Source organism: Lycium barbarum, chromosome 12 (genome assembly GCF_019175385.1).
Source record: "Lycium barbarum isolate Lr01 chromosome 12, ASM1917538v2, whole genome shotgun sequence".
Taxonomy (NCBI): Eukaryota; Viridiplantae; Streptophyta; class Magnoliopsida; order Solanales; family Solanaceae; genus Lycium; species Lycium barbarum.
The window spans coordinates 65,811,363-65,820,536 of record NC_083348.1 but is presented as its reverse complement, the minus strand read 5'-3'; positions in this window follow the sequence as shown (position 1 = coordinate 65,820,536).

Below are 9,174 nucleotides of genomic sequence, written 5' to 3'. Positions count from 1 at the left end.
CAGATTTCTTGGGTAGTTATTGTATTTACGCACTTATATACTTTATATGATATGGAGATTGCTTAGATAATTCAATTTCTTTTGGTGTGCTTAGAGTGAAATTCATTGATTTGGTTGGAATACTTTCAATGAGATTTTAGAAATCGTTATCTATAAGCATAAACTCGCTCTTAGTTGTAAAATCATAAAATACGTTGGATCTTTACTTGAGAGTAATTTCTCTTGTATCCATGTTTGTGGCTATTGATCATTTTACTTGCTTTCTAGATTAGCTTACATTTTCTCAAAAAAAAAAAAAAATATGATGAAGTGTTTGACTTAGTGTAGAAAGTGAAAATTCCTTACTTGCTTGATCACCTAATATATTGTTTCCTATGGGATTCGACCATGACGAATAGTTGGGTAAATTATATTGCATACGACTGTGTATATTTTCTCTTTGAGGAGTAGATTTGGACGTTATCAATATGTGACATCACGACTCTATAATTTTTGGGCCGTGAGATTTAGTGGCTCCATAATGCCGATAATATTTTTTAAAAAAACATTCAAGCCTGTTTATACGATTTATTTAGCTTATATATTGAAAGAGAACATGAAGTAAGAGGTACTAATAACTTTCAATTATTGCAAGTTATTTATAACTTTATTAGCTCCAAAATTAATAATAATTTTTCGTAAATAGGTACCTTTATTTTTCATAATTTGTTGTAGATCGGTCAAACTTTTATTATCATATGCTTGACGTTACACTTGCATGATAGGATAGTCAACGATATTACTATTACTTTACTTTACTATTAAGGGAAAAGGCATAAATTGGCCTCTAAACTTGTCCCCAAAAGTCGATATCACACTTAAATTATCATGTCGTCCCATTACACACCTTATGTATCTAAAAGTGATATTTTTTACCACCTGAGAGTTGATGTGGCAATATATATATATATATATATATATATATATATATATATATATAAGGAGGAACTATGGCAGTATGGGGCACCATGCGTCCTAGTGTGCCGATTCCCGTAGGAGATGTGGATGACTCTGACAGGTATTCTTTCCTGGAGATGCCCCGAGAGGTTGGTGGTACAGATGGACAGGTGGAGGTAGTTGGCAACTTTTATGATGATGACGCCATGAGCAAGATGGATGATTAGAGACCCCTCCCCCTCCCCCTTTAGGTGGTATTATGGTTGCCCATATCGGGCTTTGTTGTTTAGACAATTTCCTTTGGTTTGGTTGGTTGTTTGCTTGGATTTCCTTCTTTTGGATAATTTCGTTTTGGTTATGGTTAGCCTTCTTTGGGCTTAATATTCAGATATCTTGTTTGAATGTTGGACTATTTGGTTTCCTGTTTTGGTAATGGTAGTTTGGGTTTGTAGTGATGACTTGAATGATCCTTGCCCTTGTCGGGCTTGTCTTTATATTGTTGATGGTTTGGTTTGCTGTTGTTTTTATCTGGTCTGTTGAATGACGCAAACAGGGGAAAGTCAGCTGAAAATAGGAGAGGGTTAAGGTCTCTGAATCCTGCAAAGCCACTTCGGCGGTCTCTCAGACAGCTATGGCGGTCTCGCTTCGGCGACAGAGGAGCCGCAGGAGTGGTCAAGGAAGAAAATAGGGTTACCCCTTCAGTGGTAGTCTACCCGCTGCAGCGGTGGACTAACCGCTGGGGTGTAATGCCTGGAAGCAGCATCACACCATGCCTGTATTTCTTTCGCAATTGAAATCTAACTCAACCATTTCCAACACAACTAGATCTGATCTTGAAATACGACATAATTTCGTATGTCGATACCAATTGGATCCACCGAGATACCAATTTGACCGAAGTAGCACGATTTGAGAGAAAGAAAGGAAATTTCCTCAATGCCCTATAGCCTCCCGTGGATGGGTACGGACGTCTACGTACTATTCCATGAGACTCTACTAGACATTTCTCTTGTACTTGTAAGACCGGTAACCTAGGCTCTGATATAAACATGTCACGACCTTATTTAGGATCGCGTGGGCACCTACCTTTCCCTCCTCGGTAGGCGAACCCTCAATTAAATAGCACTTCAATAAATAAAGACAAATTATTTAATCCAGTAAATTTGTATAATTAACAACGGAAATCAATTCATTTAATAAACTCAAGATTGAAAAACGATTACAACAGTTAAATAATTGCAAACCCATTCTGACTTGCCACGACCTGGTCTAGACTAGTACAAGAGAGACTAATGATCCAGATTACAACAACATTCTAAAACTCAACCTCCATCTCAGAATGATGTGGGAGGAGGCCGTCAAGATAGGCACCGCGCATTTCCTAACATGTCACAATCAATCACCTGAAACACTCTACACCCGAAAAAGGGTGTAGCAAAAGTAGTATCAGTACAACCAACACATACTGAGTAAGTATCATAGACCGATAATGGTTAGAAACACATATCAGTAAAAGAATTCACAAATAAGCATGATACATATCTAAATCAAGTCATACATCTATCTACCGCTCATTATAGCATCACGACCCTTATACCATTAACTTTCCTCTAATGACCACAAATCAATTTCACAACAATATCACAATAATCATATATCATTATACCAGTCGACTTTAGTATAGAAGTCGACTCATCACTATGATATTCTTTATTCCACATCCCTTAGAAGACAAACATATAACTGATCCTACAAACGATCTACGAGATAAATCAACAAGTATAAGGCAATCATGTTCGGAAGCAAGTACACGTCATTGCCTAAACAGATCATCTAAACCCAATTGTACCAAGTACCCATATGTCCAATCCGGAAACAACATCACAAGTAAAACACCAAGTCATCACAAAATAAGCCATAATGAAATGCAATGAAATAGTGTATGTGTTACATCCCGTGTTTTCATGCGTTGGAAAGCGTGCGAGTTAAATGACATTAGTAACAGAAACGAGGTTATCTCCCAAGCTTATAGGTGGTTAGAGTGATGGTATAGATGTGTGTCATAAGGATTAGAAGTTAAACAAATCTAAGAAAATAAGTTTCGTCGAGATTTGAAATTTATTTGAATGAAATACGGTCCAAGCTATAATATCCCATATTTTTGGACTAGGAAATTGAACCATCCAACATGAGCAAATTTACCCGAGCCTGAAAGATTTGGTCATATTCAAGCAGGAAAATCAAGAACTTGGTGTATACAAGGAATGAAGTTCCGAAATAATTTAGGATTTAACAAGTGTCACAACGGTGATTGAGAATAATATTTGGTGTATGTGTAAAGAGGCCATGGAGTAGTACCATATTTCATGACCGGGATAATTGATTAAATTGTGGGACAAAAGTGGGGGAGTAAGGGATTAATTATGGTATTAATTAAGATGATATGGACAAGTGTTATTTTTGTCTCTTCCACGTGTAACCATGGAAATAAGGGGCTGGTAACTATACATATTACAAGTTGAGGTGGCATCATCATATAGTGTAATGATTTCATGAAAGTGGTAAGACTATTAGGTGTGGTCCCCATTTACAAAAAGAGAACGTTATATATATGGACATATCTCTAATTGATCATTTTTTTGAGAATTCACTTGAAAATATAGATGTACAACATCTATTTCGTATAGGGAACAATGACATACATATATACGATCTCAAGTTGCCAGAAGAAGAAATACGAAGGATAACATTTATACCCATGTCGGTTTTGTCTAGATGAGGGCAAATTGGAGATTTCTTCGAAATGAAGTAAGGTGGAAGAAGAGTAGTGTCACGACCCAGCTAGGGGCCGCGACAGGTACCCGAGGCTAACCACCGAGCACTGCTCATTTTCTCACTCGTCATGACTATTTTACATCTCTTTATCATTCATAATCTCATGATTGTAAGACTATCATCTTTCATTTGAAAACACAATTGATTTTATATACATATACTCCGTTAGGCTAGCCAAATAATATATACAAATATACCATAGTATTCTTGTGAGACCATCTAACCCACACTGCGCATCTACGAGCCTCTACTGACATACTATACATATAGACGGAACAAGACTCCGTCGTGCCCAACATACACATACATATACCAAAAGAATAATCATGAGCACCTTCGGATAATGGAGTGCTCTCAATCGGCTGACAGCTACTAAGACTTTGGATCCCGCTCACCTCCCTGTCTACCTGTGGGCATGAACACAGCGTCCAAAGAAAACGGACGTCAGTACGAATGTTGTACTGAGTATGAGAGGCATAAACAATAACAATACGGCAAGAACATAAGGAATATATCAAATATGGAGCAAACTATAACTGACTGTGAGTCATATAAGAAGTAATGTATGCTGACTTACTTTTATACGCATCATTATCTCATATATGCATAACATGTACATGTATAAATAAACTGCCCGGCCATATAGGTGCGGTGTGATAATCAATAGCATTAGCCCGTGTCCAGGCCTCCCGCGTCCGGGGTATCATCTCATGCCGCCCAATAGTGGTGTTTGCCCATACCATCTGGCCATGGTGTATAGCTGCCCGCCTTGGCGGTGACTGCCCGGCCAAATAGGCGCGGTGTAATATCATCATCATATGCTCATCATGGTATGCTTATCATAACGTGCTTATCATAGTACATGCATAAGACTCAAGAACAACTATACTCTGTCGGGGTGACGTAAGGTCGTGATCCCCCGATGTCATTATGGAACAATCATTGACATCCTGCATCACCTTGAAGGAATTAGCATATAAGGTGAGTGTGAGAAATAAATAACATCATTAACAATATGGGATCATCACATCTTGTATATTAGGATCTCTATACTTTACTCATTACCTTGTATAGCTAATTATGGACATAAACTAATACTTTCCGGAGCTTGGGAGATTCATGAATAAGAAAGAGAGTCATGCTATAATAGTCATGCCATAGAAAGAAAAGGACTAGCCTCACATACCTTTGTCGTTTAGCTAAGCTACCATTAACTTGTTCTCCTTCGATATCACGTCGCTACCTTCACGAGAGAATCCGAATTAACATTAGTTAATCGACTATAAAAACGTGTCGTTATTTCTAGGGGAAATTGGGCAGCATTTCCTTTGTTTCTACTACTTTTCCCATATTTCATTTCAACTCCCAACATTTACAGCAACACTCAAAATATTGCAATCAACAATCATCATTTATATACTTTAAGCAAAATCCACCATTTCTCTCCAATTTCTTCACATTCATGGTTATAGATCGTTATCGCGTTTTCTCATATATACTACTTATTTCATGGCCTAAACATCATTTACAACATATTCATAATCAAATCATACCAACATTCATGATTCCATTCAACTACCATTCAATTGTGACACTATTCTCCCATTTAAGACCCATTTTCCATGCCTTTCTACAATTCAAGCATCTTAGCTCTCCAATACCTTAAACAACATGATAAAGTCATGAAACTTACCTTAGATGATAGTTGAACAAGCTTTGAATGGGATTACTCCTTTAGCATTAAAACGCTACTTCACCTCTTTTGGAATTTTTGAAGGAGATTATTTCCAATTAGGTTTCATACACTTTGTTCCATGGGTTTGGTGTTGTTGATCATAGATTTCTTTTGATTTCCCTTGTAGTGGTAGAGTGGAGAGTTTTCTAGATGGTTCTTGAAGTGAAGAGTGAGGATGGAATGAAAAATGAAATGAAAGGGTCCCTTATATTTAAAATACAAAAGCTGGTCGACCATCTTTATACGGACCAACATACGGTCCGTATAATTTTTACTGACTGTATGTTGGGACCGTATATTTAGTCCAGTGAGCCATGTTGTTCTGGACTAGATCTACAGACTGTACATATGGTCCGTGAATATTATACGGCTAGTATGTCTGGCCGTATGCTGTCCAGTTCTCCGGAACTTGTTTTCGTCGACTCGTTTGATCTCTGATCCTTATGGAACCTTCTTAATACTTATTCAATACTTCAATACCAATCTAAGGGATGTTATCACTTGTCTCTAAGACATCATTATGCCATCACAGAATCGTTGCTTGTTATTTTTATCTGATACACAACATATGGTTTGCTTTACTTAGCAGCTTTCTATCCTTGCCTCATATGCTTTCAAATTCTCGTTTAGGGTCATCAAATACCATTTCTTACTCATCAAAACATCACATACGTTATGACCTTCGTCAACCTATTCACTGTACATGTACGGGGAATTTTCCAAGGTGTAACATTTTCCCCCCTTTTGGAACATTCGTCCTCGAATGTTAATATACTCGGGGATCCTAGAAAAATTTCGCCAGAGTCTCCCCTATAACATGGCACTACCAACCTGTCACAACAACCCATAATATCATTGCCTCACAGGGCTATAACACAGTATCAACATATATATGGCCACACACGACCAAAAGCATAAAAAGTAAGCATACGTACCTTATCATCTCGGCGTATCATCATGAACCTCTTCTGGAGATTGGAATAACTGTGGATATTTGGCTTTCATATGCTTCTCCGCTTCCCAAGTCATTTCTTCCTTGTTGTTATTTCGCCACAAGACTTTCACTGAAGCTACTTCTTTATTTCGAAGTCTTCCCACTTGTCTTTTTAAAATGGCAACAGGCACTTCTTCATATGCCAATGTTTCTGTTATTTGGACATCATCAACTGGAACTATTCTCGTTGGGTCTCCAATACATTTGCGGAGCATCGAAACATGAAAAACTGAGTGTACTGACTCAAGCTCTGAAGGGAAGTCCAATTCGTAGGCTACACGACCCACCTTATGGATAATTCTATAAGGTCCAATATATCTTGGGCTCAACTTCCCCTTTTTAGCAAACCTCATCACTCCTTTCATTGGCGATACTTTCAGAAATACCCAATCATCCATCTGAAATTCCAAATCTCGCCGGGATTGTCCGCGTAAGACTTTTGGCGACTTCGGGCTGTCAATAATCGATCTTGTATCACCTTGACTTTCTCCACCGCTTGTTGAATCAATTCAGGGCCTATTAGTTGTACTTCTCCCATCTCAAACCATCCAATCGGGGATCTGCATTTCCTCTCATATAAAGCTTCATATGGGGCCATTTGGATGCTGGAATGATAGCTGTTATTATAGGCAAACTCAATCAATGGTAAGTGACCTTCCCAACTACCACCAAAATCTAATATGCATGCCCTTAACATATCCTCCAAAGTCTGAATATTTCGTTCGGCCTGTCCGTCGGTCTGCGGATGAAATGTCGTGCTAAATTTCACTTGGGTACCTAGGCCCTCTTGAAAAGACTTCCAGAACTTAGCTGTAAATTGTGCTCCCCTATCTGTGATAATAACCATTGGAATACCATGGAGTCGCACGATCTCCTTGAGATATAACCTGGCATAATCTTCGACTGAATATGTGGTCCTGACCGGAAGAAAATGAGCTGCTTTTGTTAATCTATCCACAATTACCCATATAGAATCATATTTTCCTCGGGAGCGAGGTAATCCTACCGTGAAATCCATATTAATTTCTTCCCATTTCCATGTAGGAATCTCCATTACTTGCAATAAGCCTCCTGGCTTTTGATGTTCAGCTTTTACTTGTTGGCAATTTGGACATTGAGCTACAAATTCTGCTATGTCTTTCTTCATGCCATCCCACCAATATATCATTCTCAAATCACTATACATCTTTGTTGCTCCTGGGTGGATAGAATACCGAGAATAGTGAGCTTCCTCTAGAATTCGACGACGCAGTTCTGCAACATCCGGAACACATAGTCTGCCTCAACACCTAAGGATTCCATCTACGGAAGCTTCCAATGGAGACTTCTCTTTTTCACGAGAGACATCCCTGTAATGACACATTTGTGGATCTTCATACTGGCGCTCTTTTATTTCCACATTCAAGGGCGAGGCCGTAGGATCATTAACACTGGTTCCTGCATTACCCGAATCAATTACACGTACTCCAAGGTTAGCTAGTTGATGGAGCTCATGGAACATTTCTTTTTTTTTTTCGGAGGAACTTCACATAAACTACCCATTGATCGACGGCTAAGCGCATCGGCTACCGCATTCGCTTTTCCGGGGTGGTATAAAATATTTACATCATAATCTTTCAATAATTCTAACCACCGCCTTTGCCGCAGGTTTAACTCCTTCTGCTTGAAAATATATTGAAGACTTTTGTGATCTGTGTAGATATCAACATGCACACCATACAAATAATGCCTCCATATTTTTAAGGCATGAATAACCGCGGCCAATTCGAGATCATGAGTTGGATAATTCTTTTCATGTTTCCGCAACTGTCTCGAAGCGTATGCAATAACTCTACCATGTTGCATCAGTACACATCCTAGTCCCACACTGGAAGCATCAAAATACACAACATAGCCATCTGGCCCTTCTGGAAGTGTTAACACTGGAGCTGAAGTCAATCTGTTTTTCAACTCTTGAAAACTACGCTCACAAGCGTCGTTCCATTGAAATTTTGCCGACTTCTGGGTTAGCTTCGTTAATGGAGCTGAAATGGATGAGAAGCCCTCTACGAATATCCTATAATAGCCTGCCAAACCCAAAAAACTACGAACTTCTGTGGGCGTCGTAGGCCTTGGCCAAGTCTTCACGGCTTCAATTTTCTGAATGTCGACTCGGATGCCATCATCTGAAATAACATGGCCTAGAAATATCACAGAATTTAGCCAAAACTCGCACTTTGAGAACTTTGCATATAATTCCCGAGCTCGAAGAATTCCAAGAACCATTCGCAAGTGTTCTGCATGTTCTGATTCTGTGTGAGAATATACCAGAATGTCATCGATAAATACTATCACGAAGAGATCCAAAAATGGCCTGAACACATTATTCATTAAATTCATGAACACCGGCGGGGCATTTGTCAATCCAAATGACATCACTCGAAACTCATAGTGGCCATATCTTGTCCTGAAAGCAGTTTTGGGAATATCCGCTTCTTTAACTCTCACTTAATGGTAACCTGATCGCAAATCTATTTTAGAGAACCATTTGGCACCCTGCAGCTGATCAAACAAATCATCAATCCTCGGAACAGGATACTTATTCTTTATTGTCACCTTATTCAGTTGCCTGTAATCGATACACATTCGTAGAGATCCGTCTTTATTTTTCACGAACAAGACTGGTGCCCCCCAC